This window comes from Schistocerca gregaria, chromosome 1 (genome assembly GCF_023897955.1).
Source record: "Schistocerca gregaria isolate iqSchGreg1 chromosome 1, iqSchGreg1.2, whole genome shotgun sequence".
Classification (NCBI taxonomy): Eukaryota; Metazoa; Arthropoda; class Insecta; order Orthoptera; family Acrididae; genus Schistocerca; species Schistocerca gregaria.
Genome location: NC_064920.1, coordinates 1,091,616,370 through 1,091,635,437, shown reverse-complemented (window position 1 = coordinate 1,091,635,437; position 19,068 = coordinate 1,091,616,370). Strand labels below are relative to the sequence as shown.

General features: G+C 41.3%; 1 protein-coding gene across 1 annotated transcript in view; it reads right to left on the bottom strand.

Moving 5' to 3' along the window:
- The window catches only part of LOC126290593 (serine/threonine-protein phosphatase 6 regulatory ankyrin repeat subunit B-like), a 132,592-nt gene extending 124,596 nt beyond the window's left edge, over positions 1 to 7,996 (bottom strand). Inside the window, exon 1 of the mRNA XM_049984909.1 lies at positions 7,963 to 7,996. The gene's annotated coding sequence lies outside the window, so the exon portion shown is untranslated. The remainder of the gene's footprint in view (positions 1 to 7,962) is intronic.
- Between the last annotated feature and the right edge of the window lie 11,072 nt (positions 7,997 to 19,068).

Genomic DNA, 19,068 nt, shown 5'->3' with positions numbered 1-19,068 from the left:
ACTCGACTTATGTCTGAAGTAGCGCTGGAGGGCTGTCTATAAACCCGTAAGAGCACGAGGGGTTGGAGATCTCTTCTGAACAGCACGTTGCAAGGTATCCCAGATATACTCAATAATATTCATATATGGGGAGTCTGGAGGCCAGTGGAAGTGTTTAAACTCAGAAGAGTGTTCCTGGAGCCACTCTGTAGCAATTCTGGACGTATGGGGTGTCGCACTGTCCTGCTGAAATTGTTCAAGTCCGTCGGAATGCACAATGGATACGGATGGATGCTGGTGCTGAGACAGAATGCTTACGTGCGTGTCACCTGTCAGAGTCGTATCTAGACGTATCAGGAGCCCCATATCGCTCCAACTGCACACGCCAGGCACAGGGCCTCCACCAGCTTGAACAGTCCCCTGGGGACAAGCAGCGTCCATGGATTCATGAGGTTGTCTCCATACCCGTACAAGGCCATCCACTCGATATGATTTGAAACGAGACTCGTCCAGCCAGGCAACAGACCAATGTCAGTGTTGATGTGCCCAGGCGAGGCGTAAAGCTTTGTGTCATGCAGTCATCAAGGGTTCATGAGTGGGCCTTCGGTTCCTACAGCCATATCGATGATGTTTCTTTAAATGGTTCGCACACTGACACTCGTTTACGGCCCACCATTGAAATCTGCAGCAATTTGCGGAAGGGTTGCACTTCTTTCACATTGAACGATTCTCTTCAGTCGTCGTTGGTCCAGTTATTGCAGGATCTTTGTCCGGCTGCAACGATGTCAGAGATTTGATACTGTACAGGATTCCTGGTATTCACGGTATACTCGTGAAATGATCCCACGGGAAAATCCCCATTTCATTGCTACCTCGGAGATGCTGTGTCCCAGCGCTCGTACGCCGACTATAACACCACCTTCAAACTCATTTAAATCTTGATAACCTGCCATTGTAGCAGCAGTAACCAATCTAACAACTGCGCCAGACACTTGTCTTATATTGGCGTTGTCGACAGCAGCGCCGTAATCCGCCTGTTTACATGTCTCTGTATTTGAATACGCATTCCTACACCAGTTTCTTTGGCGCTTCAGTGTATGTAGGTTACCGACTAACAATAAGATCATTGCATATGCGAAGCCAAGTGCCGCCCTGCAGGGTCAGTATTGGCGCTTCGGCAAAAAAAGTCTGACCACTGATCTCGATAATAGTGTTCGAAGGTAGAACTGAAAGTTTGTGTTTATAAAATGAAATGTAAGAGGAAATGTAGGGCAAAGTGCCTGCAATTGAAATTTCAATTTAAGATGGGACAGGCGGCACCAACATTGAATTGTCTTTGGGTAGCCTACACCGTATTCATAAATACGATTTAAACAAAACAAAAAAATGGCTCTGAGCACTATGGGACTTAACTTCTAAGGTCATCAGTTCCCTTGAACTTCGAACTACTTAAACCTAACTAACCTAAGGACATCACACCCATCCATGCCCGAGGCAGGATTCGAACCTGCGATCGTAGAGGTCGCGCGGTTCCAGACTGTAGCGCCTAGAACCGCTCGGCCAATCTGGCCGGCTACGATTTAAACAGGTAAATTACTTGCTTAGATGATTTTCTGAATAAGTATAGTAATTATAATTAGTTATTTTTACTTAGAAATTGCAGTTTGCAACGGCCTGCAGCCAATTTAAAAATGCAACATTCGTGGATGTAAGTGAAGTTGGAAAAAGATTCTACACAACTCACGGCCTCGGTCTCAACAGACGGAGGGAAGGAAATTCACTACTCGCAAGATTTTAGAAACGGTAAGTAAAAAATTGCATCTGAAGCACGATATCTCCGAAGCTATACCACTCCTCAACGACAAATGTGTTGTGTATCATTCTATAGACAAAAGGGTGTGATAACAGAAATGACATCTCTCAGGACTGAAACCATTTAGCACTACGCCAGATGAGCAGAAAACTATACAATGGAAGTACCCACCAGTTCTGAGCAAGGTAAGGAAATCTGCAGAAATGATGGGTTGCAATAAGCCAACAACGGAGCAGCAGCAACGAGGCGGCAATGTGGATGTGTATCCAAGGAGAAGAAAGCATTCGGAAGTCAATGAGACAAAAGAAAACTCCAGGCACCTTCACAGATGATTTCTTTAGGACAAGATCCCTCCAAACGAAACTCAGGTATGTGATGTAATAAAAATGCCCTTATCAAATAGGGATGTTAATTTAAAATCCAATAGGCAAATAAATTGCAGTTACAAGTATCTCTCCATATACCATCATCGGAATGTTCAGTCAATCACAAACAAGGTTTTAGATATTGAGGTTTTGCTATAAACATACAACTACCTTTTGACGGTGTTCTATGTTTGTCAGAACACTTTTTAAAAGCAGATCAGATTTCTTCATTTCCTGTACCAGGCTACACACGTGCAAACTACTTCTGTAGAAGAAATAACAAAAATGGAGGTACTGGTGTTTTAACTAAAAGTGGGCTGAAATTTAAAACTACTGACAGTTTTCAGTATCTCAATGCAGAAAGAGATTTTGAAGCAACAGTTGTAGAAATCTGTGGTGCAAATATAGTTGTCATGTGTATCTATCACTCTCCAAACGGGAAATTTGAGGCATTTATCAATCAACATGAAACATTACTACATAGGTTACATGTAGGCAAGAAATCAATAGTACTGTGTGAGGGATTCAACACTGACTTTCTTGCAACAAGAAGGCGAAAGATCTGTAGCTCAGCCTAACAGATACTTTCAATTTAAAACAAACAATTACAACCCCAACAACTTAACAGCCGAATTAAGTTAATAATTGGCTCCTTCTACCGACCCCCAGACTCCGATGATACAGTTGCGGAACAGTTCAGAGAAAGTTTGAGTCTCGTAACAAATAAATACCCCACTCATACGGTAATAGTTTGTGGGGACTTCAACCTACCCTCGGTATGTTGGCAAAAATACTTGTTCAAAACCGGTGGTAGGCAGAAAACGTCTTCCGAGATTGTCCTAAATGCTTTCTCCGAAAATTATTTCGAGCAGTTAGTCCACGAACCCACGCGAATTATAAATGGTTGCGAAAACACACTTGACCTCTTAGCCACTAACAATCCAGAGCTCATAGAGAGCATCATGACCGATACAGGGATTAGTGATCACAAGGTCGTTGTAGCTAGGCTCAATACCATTTCTTCCAAATCCATCAGAAACAAACGCAAAATAATTTTATTTAAAAAAGCGGATAAAGTGTCACTAGAAGCCTTCCTAAAAGACAATTTCCATTCCTTCCGAACTGACTATGCGAATGTAGACGAGATGTGGCTCAAATTCAAAGATATAGTAGCAACAGCAATTGAAAGATTCATACCTCATAAATTGGTAAGAGATGGAACGGATCCCCCGTGGTACACAAAAAAGGTCCGAACGCTGTTGCAGAGGCAACGGAAAAAGCATGCGAAGTTCAGAAGAACGCGAAATCCCGAAGATGGGATAAAATTTACCGACGCGCGAAATTTGGCACGTACTTCGATGCGAGATGCCTTTAACAGGTTCCACAATGAAACATTGTCAAGAAATTTGGTAGAAAATTCGAAGAAATTCTGGTCGTATGTAAAGTACACAAGCGGCAAGACGCAGTCAATACCTTCGCTGCGCAGTGCCGATGGTACTGTTATCGACGACTGTGCCGCTAAAGCGGAGTTATTGAACGCAGTTTTCCGAAATTCCTTCACCAGGGAAGACGAATGGAATATTCCAGAATTTGAAACACGAACATCTGCTAGCATGAGTTTCTTAGAAGTAGATACCTTAGGGGTTGCGAAGCAACTCAAATCGCTTGATACGGGCAAGTCTTCAGGTCCAGATTGTATACCGATTAGGTTCCTTTCAGATTACGCTGATACTATAGCTCCCTACTCAGCACTCATATACAACCGCTCGCTCACCGATAGATCTGTACCTACAGATTGGAAAATTGCGCAGGTCGCACCAGTGTTCAAGAAGGGTAGTAGGAGTAATCCATTTAACTACAGACCTATATCATTGACGTCGGTTTGCAGTAGGGTTTTGGAGCATATACTGTATTCAAACATTATGAATCACCTCGAAGGGAACGATCTATTGACACGTAATCAGCATGGCTTCAGAAAACATCGCTCTTGTGCAACGCAGCTAGCTCTTTATTCGCACGATGTAATGGCCGCTATCAACAGGGGATCTCAAGTTGATTCCGTATTTCTATATTTCCGGAAAGCTTTTGACACCGTTCCTCACAAGCGACTTCTAATCAAGCTGCGGAGCTATGGGGTATCGTCTCAGTTGTGCGACTGGATTCGTGATTTCCTGTCGGGAAGGTCGCAGTTCGTAGCAATAGACGGCAAATCATCGAGTAAAACTGAAGTGATATCAGGTGTTCCCCAGGGAAGCGTCCTGGGACCTCTACTGTTCCTGATCTATATAAATGACCTGGGTGACAATCTGAGCAGTTCTCTTAGACTGTTCGCAGATGATGCTGTAATTTACCGTCTGGTAAGGTCATCCGAAGACCACTCTCAGTTGCAAAGAGATTTAGAAAATATTGCTGTATGGTGTGTCAGGTGGCAGTTGACGCTAAATAACGAAAAGTGGGAAATGATCCACATGAGTTCCAAAAGAAATCCGTTGGAATTCGATTACTCGATAAATAGTACAATTCTCAAGGCTGTCAATTCAACTAAGTACCTGGGTGTTAAAATTACGAACAACTTCAGTTGGAAGGACCACATAGATAATATTGTCGGGAAGGCGAGCCAAAGGTTGCGTTTCATTGGCAGGACACTTAGAAGATGCAACAAGTCCACTAAAGAGACAGCTTACACTACACTCGTTCGTCCTCTGTTAGAATATTGCTGCGCGGTGTGGGATCCTTACCAGGTGGGATTGACGGAGGACATCGAAAGGGTGCAAAAAAGGGCAGCTCGTTTTGTATTATCACGTTATAGGGGAGAGAGTGTGGCAGATATGATACACGAGTTGGGATGGAAGTCATTACAGCATAGACGTTTTTCGTCGCGGCGAGGCCTTTTTACGAAATTTCAGTCACCAACTTTCTCTTTCGAATGCGAAAATATTTTGTTGAGCCCAACCTACATAGGTAGGAATGATCATCAAAATGAAATAAGAGAAATCAGAGCTCGAACAGAAAGGTTTAGGTGTTCGTTTTTCCCGCTCGCTGTTCGGGAGTGGAATAGTAGAGAGATAGTATGATTGTGGTTCGATGAACCCTCTGCCAAGCACTTAAATGTGAATTGCAGAGTAGTCATGTAGATGTAGATGTAGATGTAGAATTACAAAAACTTCTACGACTGCAGCAGACCAAATATTTGTTAACACACTCTGTACAACGAAATGTGTAAATATAAATTTTAGTGACCATGAAGTCGAAGTGGTAACCCTCTCAGGCTGTTTACTATCTATCCAAATAAAAGCAAAGCAATCTAGAAAGCAATGAAGCACGAAGTAAATAGTAAAATATCAACCCGAACTGTGACAACAAGAGAACTACTGACCCGCAGGATATTGCAAATCTGTTCAGGGAATGCTATGAAGAAAGTACAAAAATCTAACAATGAATAATAAGAGAGATAGCCCAATCAACCAACAGTACAAAGGAAATTCTTGCCTCCATTCTATCTGTTTCTATGAAACATCCCCAAATGACTTCCGTTACATAGAAAGAACCTTCAGAAAAATGTTCTCAGCAACTGATGGTATTCCAGACTTCGTCATAAAGGAATGTATTATAAACATTGCAATTCCCCTTGTAGACGTAATCAACTCATCCTTCTCGGAGGAACATTTCCTGACTGTCTCAAAATTTTCAAAGTGATCCCTATTCATAAAAAAAATTGCAAAGCAAAAGTGGAAAACTATAGACCAATCAATTTATTATCAGTTTTTTGTCAAACTCACCGAAAGAATCATGTATAATAGGTGAATGGAATTTTTGGATAAGAACAAAATCCTCACTGATGCCCAACATGGTTTTCGGAAAAATAAATCTATGACTAGTGCTATATTATAACTTCTTGCAAAATGCTCTAGAAGCACAGAGTAATAAACAAAATGCTGCTGATATTTTCTCAGATCTAAGCAAAGCTTTTGACATCTTGGACCACAGAATCCTGTTGGAAAAATTTCAGAAGTATGGCATTAGAGGCACCACATTAAAATGGTTCTCTACTACTTCACAGGGCAGGAGCAGAAAGTAGTAATAACACATGAACTAAATGATAGCACTAGACCCTATTTTACAGATACAGGAATAATCAAAAGTGAAATCCCTCAATGATCCATTCTTGGGGCTATCCTTTCCCTTCCATATCATACATGATATAGATGTAAGCACAGAATAGCGAATACTTACCTGGTTTGCAGATGACACTAGCATCCTTCTTACGTGGAAAACACTAATACAGGTATGAGGAAACATAAATAAAGCTACAGACCAGCTAACTGACTGCTATGGAGGAAATAAACTAGTAATAAACACACCCAAAACAACTGATCTTAATCACTGTTTTTAATCACTGTTTAAAAGGGAAATCCTGCAACACCTCTGCGACAATAAACGCCAGTGGAACTACATCCTCACTGGAAAAGAAACTTTTAGTCTTAGAGCTTCATGATTTTAAATGGCAGACACACACAACAAAAATATAAAACAACACTAAAGAAAGTATGCTACAGACTAGGTTTACTTGCATACACTGTTTGAATTGCATACTTTGCACAGTTCCACAGTATAGAATTATAGTCTGGGCTTGCACAACTTCTTGACCCAAAAAAGAGTTATAAGAGCAATGCACCATGCACAACAGACTGACTCCTGCAGGATCCTCTTTCAGAAGTCTTCAATACTCCTCTCCCCAGTCTTTTTATTCTAGACACTTGTAAATATGTACGTAATAATTTCTTAAGAGATACAGAAAAACTTTAATGTACGTTAACATAATACCAGGCAAAAAGGCCCATCTCCTGTCAGTAAGTCCAATAGCCTTTGAAACTTCCACTACAAATTGCGTAATACAAATGTATAATGGTCTGCTAGATAAAATAAAAGTTATCTCTTCATTTTCACTGTTTCATAAATCCATAAGGGCATTCTTATTAGATCACTGCTTCTATTCAGTGGCAGAATTTTTAAACCATATGAAGTATAACAGACCGGAAGCTGTGTGTGTGTGTGTGTGTGTGTGTGTGTGTGTGTGTGTGTGTGTTCGGCAGCAAATCGCAGCTCTTTTCGCTCGGAGCCACATTTGCTTTTGTAATAACCTTGAGCACGCTTCTTTGTATGGGAATTTCACGCTGGATCTGTAATGGGCGTCTGATCTGGATTACAACGATAATTTGACAGAAATTCCACTAGTTTATGACGAGTGTGCTTGAAACAGTTTAAAGCTAGGGGCACTGTTAATATTTGTACTTCTTTTGAATATATCTTACACTCGCTCCTCAAAAGAAAAGCGACCCATAAAAAACCTTACAGTAAAGTTATTTCATATAAACTAGTAAACTACTCTAATGTGAATCGCTGCCTGAATGCAGAAAATTCGAAACACCTAACTGATGCGCTTACTTATGATTGATTAAAGTGAGATAAGAACACCACTACTCGTAATAAACACAGTTTTATTCGCACTATTACGCTATTAGAATGCCAGCCATTTCCTGGTATTATCTATGCTCATTCTCGATAATGGTTTGCGAACGACAGACCGAGTTTGAAGTAGTGCTGGTATTTCATTTGTGTAACTGAAGTTTGATTACATTTCTTAGTTTTAACCATCAGAGACTTAGCGTTTCATTTTGGTCGCTAAAATGTATTCCGATATCTTACTTTGGCAGTCAGTCGACCAAAACAAATAAGCCCTGATTACACACGTTTTACAATTGTCAGTTGTGTAGCTACATTGCGGGTAAATTGCGGCGTACTCACCAGATGTCGTTGCCTGCGAAGCACGCCTGCAACTGACGATCACAAGGCGCGTCCGTTGACTTGCAGCAGTTGCTTTTGTGTGGCCTCATGTGGCGCAATTCCCGTAACAAGCGGTTTGCAAATCTACCTACGTTCCTGAGCTGAGGACGCAGCCCCGGTGTATTAAATAATAAGTGCATATATTGTGCAAATCTAATCGGATTAGAACGCAGGTCCTGGTATATGTGATAGTAGCCCTAAACAAAAAATTTTTGTTCGATGACATGGCTATGAAAAGAACAGACGCTACAGCTTAGGGATGCACTGTCTGCGAAACCTATACAGTTAAAAAAATCAACACCACATGAAAAAGTCTGACGTGTGAAATGAACGAATGAATGCAAAATTAGGAAGTTGTGTCATACAATCACAATATTACTTTCTGGCTAATTTATTTTAAATAATGCAACAATATCCAGGACCACATATAGTTTTGCGTACTTGCGTGAGAATATTTACTTCCACATCTGAAAAGAACAGACCTTGTTCATATACACAACTGTGCGAAATAATTCGAAATTTATTCGCTGATTGCGAATTTTTTGACATCGGCTGTATTAGGTATAGATATACTATATGTTAGTGAAACAATATGAAAATTTGTGTTGGACCGGGACACGATCCGAATTTTCCGCTTATTGCGTCCGGCATAAATTTTCCTTCTACGTCACTAACATGCAGTATATCTATCCCTTTCCGGACGGGAAGGCGTGCCGGTCGCGCGCACGAATTCGCCTGGAGGATTAGTGTCGAGGTCCGGTGTCCCGGTTACGGTCAGTCTGTGGATGGTATTTAAGGCGGTTTTCCATCTGTCTCGGCGAATGCCGGCTGCTTCCCCTTATTCTGCCTCAGTTACACTATCGGCGACTGCTGCGCAAACACTTTCTCCACCTACGCGTACACCATAATTACTTAATTCGTCTACCACGCCAACATTGGGGCTACACTCCTCTGGAGTTAGACGTTCCCAGGGAGGGGGGGGGGGGGGGGGGGCGTCCACTGGGAGCAGAACCGCACAATAACCTTGGGTTCGGCGTGGGGCGGCGGTGGGGTGAGTGGACTGCTGTAGCCCGTTATGGGGTTGTGAGCTACTGAGGGCTTCGGCTGGGACGAAGCCTCTCCGTCGTTTCTAGTTACCGAGTTCCATACAATACAACGCAATATCTATCCCTAATACAGCCGACGTCAAAAAATTCGCAGTCATATTATAAAATTTTTAGCTTGAGTATTTCCTCAGTTTGAAGCCTCTGATTTCCTGAAGCTGTGTGCCAGTGTAGCCTCTGTCTTTACTAATACGTAACATGTGCATTCAGTTACATTTCTGTACTCCTCCCAATTTAAAGAATAGCTGCTTTCCCCCCTGTCCCCCTCCGAACTATCTTTGTACACAATATTTCTCTTACGTCTCAGAAATTCCTTTTGCCCCACCTTCACAGCAAGTGAAACCAATTAGATTTCAAATCTTTCAAAGACCTCACATTCCCTAACAAGTAACATACCACGCCTGTTCCATAAACCACATTGTGTTTAAGCCACCTGTTCAACGTCGAGAATTACTTTTCAGCTGTCTCAGCATTCCTTTCTCTGTCTCCTACCTTAAAAGTCTATCTAACCATCAATAGGATATTTGACTGTTTTCTAGAAATTGTTTTAAATGATTGTGTCATTTTATGCTCCTAACGTGTTTTTTCCCTTGAATTTCAATATTCTTTCATAAAAACGGAAATAAAATTCAAATAATTTGAAAGCCGCTAGAACGCTCGATTGGGGTCATGTGATACCTATGATGTCACTGTCACTGGCTAGCTCATGTAAGTAGGCTGTTTACGTTTTCTTATTGGTAACGCCACGTATCGCTCTGTATGAAAAATCACTGGCTGTGCTGTGTGCAGTCTGTGGCTGGTTTGCATTGTTGTCTGCCATTGTAGTGTTGGGCAGCGGCAGCTGGATTCCAACAGCGCGCAGCGTTGCGCAGTTGGAGGTGAGCCGCCAGCAGTGGTGGACGTGAGGAGAGAGATGACGGAGTTTTGAAATTTGTAAGAATTGGTGTCACGAACTGCTATATATATTATGACTAGTGAGGTAAATACATTGTTTGTTCTGTATTAAAATCTTTCATTTGCTAACTATGCCTATCAGTAGTTAGTGCCTTCAGTAGTTTGAATCTTTTATTTAGCTGGCAGTAGTGGCGCTTGCTGTATTGCAGTAGCTTGAGTAACGAAGATTTTTGTGAGGTAAGTGATTTGTGAAGCGTATAGGTTAATGTTAGTCAGGGCCATTCTTTCGTAGGGATTTTTGGAAGTCAGATTGCGTTGAGCTAAAAATATTGTGTGTCAGCTTAATCACAGTCGTGTATAAATTGTTCTACGGGGACGTTTCACTCATTGCTTCTAATGTCATAACGCTAATTGACAATAATGTCTTGTTTTAGGTGGTTGGTTGATTTGTGGGAGGGGACCAAATCCCACCGGATTAGGGAAGGATGGGGAGGAAAGTCGGCCGTACCCTTTCAAAGGAACCATCCCGGCATTTGCCTCGCGCAATTTACGGAAATCACAGAAAACCTAAATCAGGATGGCCGGACACGGGTTTGAACCATCGTCCTCCCGAATGCGAGCCCAGTGTGCTAACCACTGCGCCACCTCGCTCGGTCTCTTGTTTTGGTATTTACTTGTCGGAAAAGGGGTTACAAATGGTGTATAGTACCGTACTCTACAAATACATCTATACAAAACTCTTAAAAGTTTTTGAATGAGAAGATGCGCAAAATGTTGTTGCACTGTACCGGCAAATTGCCACCACGTCGACGCATGTGTTCACTAAATTGAAAATGTGTTGCTCTTGGAAGCTGACATTAATTTACTTCCGAGATATGCTATCTCACTGTTAAAAAGGAATGGTAGCGTCATTCAATAAAATTAAACTCTGTGTGGCAATTCTTCTACCCAAGTTCACCGTAGCAATTAGGTAACTCAGCTGTTAGATTGCTAGACCGTCGAATTTTAGAAGATGACGTCCACAGATCAATGGCTCGAATCCAGCCAGAAAGAATATTTTTAACTTCTTTGTAAAACGACTCGATAGTCCTCTCATGTGTAAACCAAATCACAATTACAAAACTTAGCCACACCGATCGGAAATAGAGTATGTTTGTGTTTCCTCGCTTTTTACATGCGCCAATATTTGCAGTCGCTGTTCACACACGACACGTTCAAAATGACATTTTCTAGTTAATGGGACCACACACTTTTTACTTTACTAGAAACAATGTTTTTTATCTCCGTACTGCCCAGCTAGGATCCTTATATTTTAAACCCTTTGAAGTTTCATCATCTTACGTATACATGAAGCAAGTCTGCTTGAGGCACTGGAGTTAGTTTACACTCACAAACATCACAGATCTTACGTTTGAATTAGCGTCATGTTATACAAGTTTTATATATGTCCGTAGAGAAAACCTCATCGTCAAACACCTTGTACTATGGGCGTGTGGTGATACCTTCACTACCAGTAATCCATTCAAAAGAAAGTTAATTGTTTCTTTGCAAACTAAACGAATTTATCCTCTGTTGTCCATTTCTCGGACTAAGATTAATGTGAAGCTATATGTAACACATCCCACTATCGAAACAACTGCAACAATCCGTTTTTGCTCCCGTTGTTTTCGTGTTTCGTGCAAAACTTTTATGAAAAATGTTTGATCCTCCCAGGATTCGAACATGTGACCTTATTATCCGCAGTCAGATGAGTTATTTCTCTCTCTCTCTCTCTCTCTCTCTCTCTCTCGTCCGCGAGCGCGCGTTTTTTTTCCGTTGCGCCGCTGAGCGCCTCTTGATATTTGTATCTCTGCTGAGTGTCCTCTATACAGGAAATCAGCACTAAGATTTGCCAAGAATAATTTTATTGTACTTTGGGTCATAGCTCGTGACTGATGCCCGAGAATCTAGTTATAATATAATGACCCATTTGCAAAAGTTCTACAGTTCCTTAGTTTTGAGCGAGTCCAATGATCTTGCGGGGAGCAAGGAAAAAAAAAGTCTGTCGTTGCACATATCGCCGCTCTAAATGGGAAGGAGTGTAAGCGCGCCAACTTTCGGAAGGTTTCCACTATCAGCGTTCACAAAATTCCTTTCTATTGTTACTTAAAATTGTACTTGTAACTTCGGCTAACACTCCTAGAATGCACGTATAGTTTCGTCTTAATCCTAGTCCACCAGAGCATCAACGAATAACAGAGCGCCTTCGATCACGTGACCAAATCTTGATATTTAATTATTTTTAGCTTTAATTACATAAAAACAAAAAATATTTAAGAGAATATTGACAGTAAATACTATTTCAGTATTATAACCTATCAGAATAACAACAGTCCGAACCATATTTTTAACACAGGAAAATAGCCTATTATGGTCCAACAGCCCATACTTTCACACCCAGTGAAACCTTGTTACAACCTTTCGTACCATCCACATTTTTTCCCTGTATCCTATACTATTCATAGAACCTGTTACCAGTAATTTGGGAAACAGTTGCTACTGATCACCTGAAGAACTTTCCTGTTTTATGTAGTATCTCAACTGAACATCTGTTTTTCATGCCCTCGATTAATCTGTTAGCATAGTTAATTAGCAGTATGCAACTATAGCGCAGGCTTCAACCAACAGCAACAGTAATTCAAGCACTAATGTAAGTAAATACGTCTTGTTGTTGTTGTTGTTGTGTTCTTCAGTCCTGAGACTGGTTTGATGCAGCTCTCCATGCTACTCTATCCTGTGCAAGCTGCTTCATCTCCCAATACGCACTGCAGCCTACAGCCTTCTGAATCTGCTTAGTTTATTCATCTCTTGGCCCCCCTCTATGATTTTTACCCTCCACGCTGCCCTCCAATACTAAACTGGTGATCCCTTGATGCCTCAGAACATGTCCTACCAACCAACCCCTTCTTCTAGTCAAGTTGTGCCACAAACTCCTCTTCTCCCCAATTCTGTTCAACACCTCCTCCTTAGTTATGTGATCTACCCATCTAACCTTCAGCATTCTTCTGTAGCACCACATTTCGAAAGCTTCTATTCTCTTCTTTTCCTAACTATTTATTGCCCATGTTTCACTTCCATACATGGCTACACTTAAGTCCAAACTTGATGTTAACAAATTTCTCTTCTTCAGAAACGATTTCCTTGCCTTTGCCAGTCTACAATTTATATCCTCTCTACTTCGACTATCATCAGTTATTTCGCTCCCCAAATAGCAAAACTCCTTTACTATTTTAAGTGACTCATTTCCTAATCTAATTCCCTCAGCATCACCCGAGTTAACTCGACTACATTCCATTATCATCGTTTTTCTTTTGTTGATGTTCATCTTATATCCTCCTTTCAAGACACTATCCATTGCGTTCAACTGCCCTTCCAAGTCCTTTGCTGTCTCTGACGGAATTACAATGTCATCGGCGAACCTCAAAGTTTTTATTTCTTCTCCATAGATTTTAATACCTACTCCGAATTTTTCTTTTGTTTCCTTTACTGCTTGCTCAATATACAGATTGAATAACATCGGGGATAGGCTACAACCTGTCTCACTCCCTTCCCAACCATTGCATCCCTTTCATGTCCCTCGACTCTTATAACTGCCATCTGGTTTCTGTAGAAATTGTAAATAGCCTTCCGCTCCCTGTATTTTGCCCCTGCCACCTTCAGAATTTGAAAGAGAGCATTCCAGTGAACATTGTCAAAAGGAAAACAAATTGTTGCCACGCCCAGTCACATCAGTATCAGAGGAGGTGGAACCCGGTATTTGTAAGCCGAAAAATTAAATGTTTTGTGACACTGGTGAGGTACCAAACGAAATGGTCAAAAACAGTACATAAATATTGAATTCAGTGTCTCGAATGTCATTTATAGGTCTCTTGTCAAGGATGTTATCAGTAAGACAAAATTCAGGCATAACAAATAATTACATAAGTCTGCTTAATAATTTTTTCTATTTTTGAAATTTGCTGAAAGAATACAATGAGAGGAAGACTTAGCATACAACTGAGATACTGAGCAGTGGATAGGCACATAAACGACTGTAAACTTGTACCTATCCTTGTGGCAAAGCCACTAGAGTAACAAAAATGTTCACGTATCCATATTCATGGCTAGTTTCCTACTGGTGCAGCTTAAAGCTCCGTTTTTCCTGGGTGCGGAAATTTATCGCAGCGTGCTGCGGAATACGCTTGCGTCATCCACTGCCGAGGAGACCATCAGTAGAAGCAGAATGTCAACAGCAAGGAACAGGATGTGAAGTGAAAATACTAGCAGAAGACAGAATAAGATGGCGATCCTATGTTGCAGCCCTATGCTCCACCAGGCCGCGGGACGCTGCGCGAGAAGTTGTCCTAGGAGAGAGCTGATACGCGCCGGAACGTAAAAAATGCAAGTGGCTTTTATTATAAATTGACAACTGTAAATAACAGAGTGATACGAGGGCTACCTTCTGACACTTTTCTTTAATTCAAAGAAAATTTCGTGCTATTGAAATAGATAAATGTTTAAGCTTGTACCGAGCGAGGAGGCGCAGTGGTTAGCACACTGGACTCGCATTCGGGAGGACGACGGTTCAATCCCGCGTCCGGCAATCCTGATTTAGGTTTTCCGTGATTTTCCTAAATCGCTCCAGGCAAATGCCGGGGTGGTTCCTATCCGATGAGACCGCTGACCTCGCTGTTAGGTCTCTTCCCTCAAAACAATCCAAATCTTTAAGTTTGCAAGAAAAGCTGATTTTTCGTGCTGCTCAGTATTTATCACGCCATTTCTTCTAAATTGTATGTTTTGCAGCAACATAATTTTATAGTCGCTTTCAGTAGTGTATGTCAATAACGTGTGAAAATAGCGTCAGTAACAGTGAAGTAATAAATTAAAATGTCACGTACGACGCTGAATTTTTACCAAACCAACATCCTAAATTTAGTAAACGGGAAACTTTTTCTCTTTACACTTCACTTGGGGGAGGGGGGGGGGGGGTGGAGTTCAAAGAGACAAAAACTTTCCGAAAGGTTTGAATTCATTTTTACGGTTTGTTGTAGGTCGGTGGGTGCTCGAGTTTCCCCTAGATGAGAGCCGTGTTGTGTGGTTCATTAGCGCGACGCGAATTCCAGTGCTCTGCGAGGAACATTTTGCAAGGCAAAACATGCAGCGCAGTGATCGATTTGTTTGTAACGTCGCAGCTATTTACACGGCTGCAGAATTTTGCTGTAAGTTTTATTCCATTACTTGAAGCTGTATTGGAGGCTGGCAGTGAAGAAGCCTCCAGACCCGGGCGTTGTGTAGTCGGTTGCTGGCGTCATAATGCCATCTGTCGCGGTGTGCGGACCGTGAGAACTGCTCTGGGTGGAGCGTACTAAGATCACTTATTCATCTCACCTAAGAAACTAAATAACTATAATAAATATGACTTGTTTGTTTTCATATTTGGTATAGGAACTTCTATAATTTAGAAGAACAGTGTGTATAATGTTCATGCGGATAACTTTAATAGTTTTGAAAATATAAAAAAAACTTATTAAAAAGCACTTAACCGACACTTAGTAAAGTAAATTCAGATAGGACCATGATAGTTTAAGTTTCTTTGTTATTTGAAAACAATAACACCACTCTCAGTGAGCACAAGTTATTTTTAAGGAATTTTTATTCTAAACTTGTAATAATATTGCTTTCGTAATTGTAATAATAGTTTAAAAAGGGATATTTATATATGGTGTTAGGGTGGGAGTAGATGAGAGTGAATGTGAGTGTGTATGTGGGGACAGACGTCAAATTTCAATTTTATAATGAATTACACCATCCGTAACTAGCAAGTGTTACGTAACCAGATTGTCCTGAAAACTGTGACTCCCCCTAAGTGGTGGATGACGTATGTCTAGGAGCGTTTGCTTCTGTAATAAGGCAGTCAGAAAGATAGTAAGAGGATACTTAGTTCTAAAGTGTATTTCAAACACAGTTTTCTTTTAATTTTCGTTTGGTTTGATTTTGTGGAGCAAAAAGTGAATTTTTGCAATATGAAATGACGTAGATGCTGACTGGAATAAAGCGGTTTGCGCGCGAATATTGATCATAAAAGGTTAATGTGATTGGCTAATCCTTGTGATCAACCAATGAGAGAAAAGTCTTTCCCGTGTAATTGAATGAGTTGTATGCTCTGTGAGCGACGGCATTCAGTCAGTCGTGGAGTCGCTGTCGGACAAGATCATGTTAAATGTGCCCGAAAAAATTATCTGTAAGATGAAGAAAGGACGGTTAAATCGCGCTCGGTTTATATCGCCGTGCTAGCAGATGCAATTACGGACATTTCGGTGAAGTTTTGAGTGGTTGTGGAATGTTGGTTGCAGAATAAACCGCGTGTGAAATTATCGGATTTTGTGAATATTCTGCGTGGTGTGTTCCGTATGCATTTACAGAACATTTGGGCGAGCAACTTCTACGAAGAATCCACTGAAAAGCACCGAATGTGAACTCGTTTTGTGACAGAGTATTGCCTGTGTGAATCACGTAATATTTCGGGTTGGACTTAGCACATTTCTGGCTGTCTTACTTGGGATATAAGCTGCACGAACTAATAGCAGATATTTTACCAACGTAAATGTGGGCTTGGTGACACCAAAAATGAAAAGGAGCGTAATAAAACATCAGTATCTACAAACGAGCATTTTCAATGTAGGGAGGAAGCACCCACTTTGCCCGTTATTAATAGAGATTTACGGGTTTATCTTGTTACTCGAGTTACGCAGACTTAGTAATCGAGAGTATGGACGGTGGTTTCCTTCAACGCTGCTTTTCTCATCGGCTGCATAGTACCTACGAATGCAGAGCAACGGACGCTATACTGAGGTAGGTGGATATCAATAATGAAATCGCAACGCAGCGCTCAACCCCGCCCCGCCGCATGTTAACCTGTTCATTTTGGCACTTCAAAAGTACATGGAAATTAGGGAAGATTGTGTATCATTGGGAAGAGTACTCAGGAAGTGCAAAGCAGTTACATAATGGTCGTTACACCGTGAAGAACAAGGGGCGTATAACGTGTTAAATTTGTTCCCCGGAGAGTAGGAATGCGAGTTCCCGCTGCTACATAACACAGATATATAAGAAATTGAAGAACTGCCCAAGGACAATATGGTAGGTGGCGGCGGTTCCGACAAAGGTGAGGGATTCACCGTGATGAGCGGATTCACTGATTACTTCAAAGGCGCGAAATGTAATCACAATAACAACATCCCTCTCATTATAACTGTGTTTAAAGGCTTACAAGGAGACCCTCGATACTGTGAATCATGGATTTTGATGTGATGTTTAAAGCTTTCCCGACGTACTGATTGTTCCATTAAAACACGGGAGAACTGCCGGATATCAGTAACTTCCTGCCACGATATTTCGGCGCAGAGTCTTCTGGCCATCTTCAGGCGAGTGCCACTCTAGTAGTACTGGCGAAGAGAGAGAGAGCTGGTCTGATGGGTATTTAACCCCTGTGCACGAAGGACCGGATCTGTCTTGATCCCTGCCTTCTGTCTGATTATGTTGGGTAACAAAATGATGGGATGATAGGGTCTTGAGTGTGTGTAGATGTTTGTTGTTTAAGTGAGTGTTATGATGTTTTTATTTTATTTTATTTTTGTTTTGTATACTGTTTATCATGCTATGTTGTAGTTTCTGGTGTTTGTCGTGATGGGAAATCTCGTTCTTGGGTCGGGTGGATTTTGTCCCAGATTTCTGATGAGTGGGTGGTTCGAATCCGTGGTTTTGGTGGAAAAACTTTATGGATTTTCGTTGGATGATTTCCGGGATTTTGAGTATGTTATGATTTGTGTATATGTCTCGGTTTGTCTGGTACCGGCTAGCATCAGCAGCAATTCTGAAGTATTTGTTCTGCACCCTTTGTACTTTTGTTATGTTGGTGTCTGCGGCCATTGACCAGATTGCAGAGCCGTAAGTGATGGCTGGTTCTATGATGGTTTTGGAGATTTTCTTTTTGGCGCGCATATTTATTCTGTTTCCTTTGATGATGGGGTACAGTCTGAATATTGCTCCCGCAGCCTTGTTACAAATGTGTGTAACATGGTCTCTAAATGTCAACCTCTTGTCTAGCTTGATGCCTAGATACTTTATTGTGTCTGACCATGGAAGATTGTTATTTCTGAAGCGTATATGTAGGTTAGGAGGTATTCTTTTGAATGTGAATAGTATTGCTTGGGTTTTCTCCGCGTTTATTGTTATTTTCCATTGGTTAGCCCATTTCTGGATGGATTGTAGGTGTTGCTCTATTTTTGTGACTATATATTGCAGGTTTGAACTGCTGCGGTAGACTGCAGTGTCGTCTGCAAATAGTGACAAGTGTCCTCCCAGCTGTTTGGGGATATCATTTGTGTATATTGAGTAGAGGATGGGCCCCAGCACTGAGCCTTGCGGGACTCCAGCCTCTATGGATCTAGTGTTACTTGCCGCTCCTGGTACATGGACATAGAATGCTCTGTTGCGGAGAAAAGAAGCAATAATGTGGATGATGTGGTTGGGGCAGTTGTACTGGTGGAGCTTGTAAATAAGGCCTTGATGCCATACCTTATCGAATGCTTTTTCAATGTCAATCAGGACTGCTCCAGTACTGTGTTTAATGTTTCTGACCTGACATATGTGCTCGACGAGTCTGGTCACCTGGTGGATGGTGCTGTGTTCTTCGCGGAATCCGAATTGTTCTGGGATGATTATGTTGTTATCCTTTAGGAATTTCTTCAGTTCCGTTTGAATGAGCTTTTCGAGGACCTTTCCTAGGAAGTCTAACAAGGAAATTGGCCTATAGTTTTGCGGAAATAATAAGTCCTTATTTGGCTTTGGTAATGTGATGATTCGGGCCTGTTTCCAAGTTTTGGGAAAGTAGTTTAGTCTTAAGCAAGCATTATATATTGATGTTAGATAATTGATAGTTGCTGGAGGTAGATGATGTAGTAGTTGCGGTTTGATGGAATCTGGGCCTGATGCCTTCTTAGGATGTATGTTTCTGATGTGATATGATATGGTTTCTGCGTTTATTGGATTG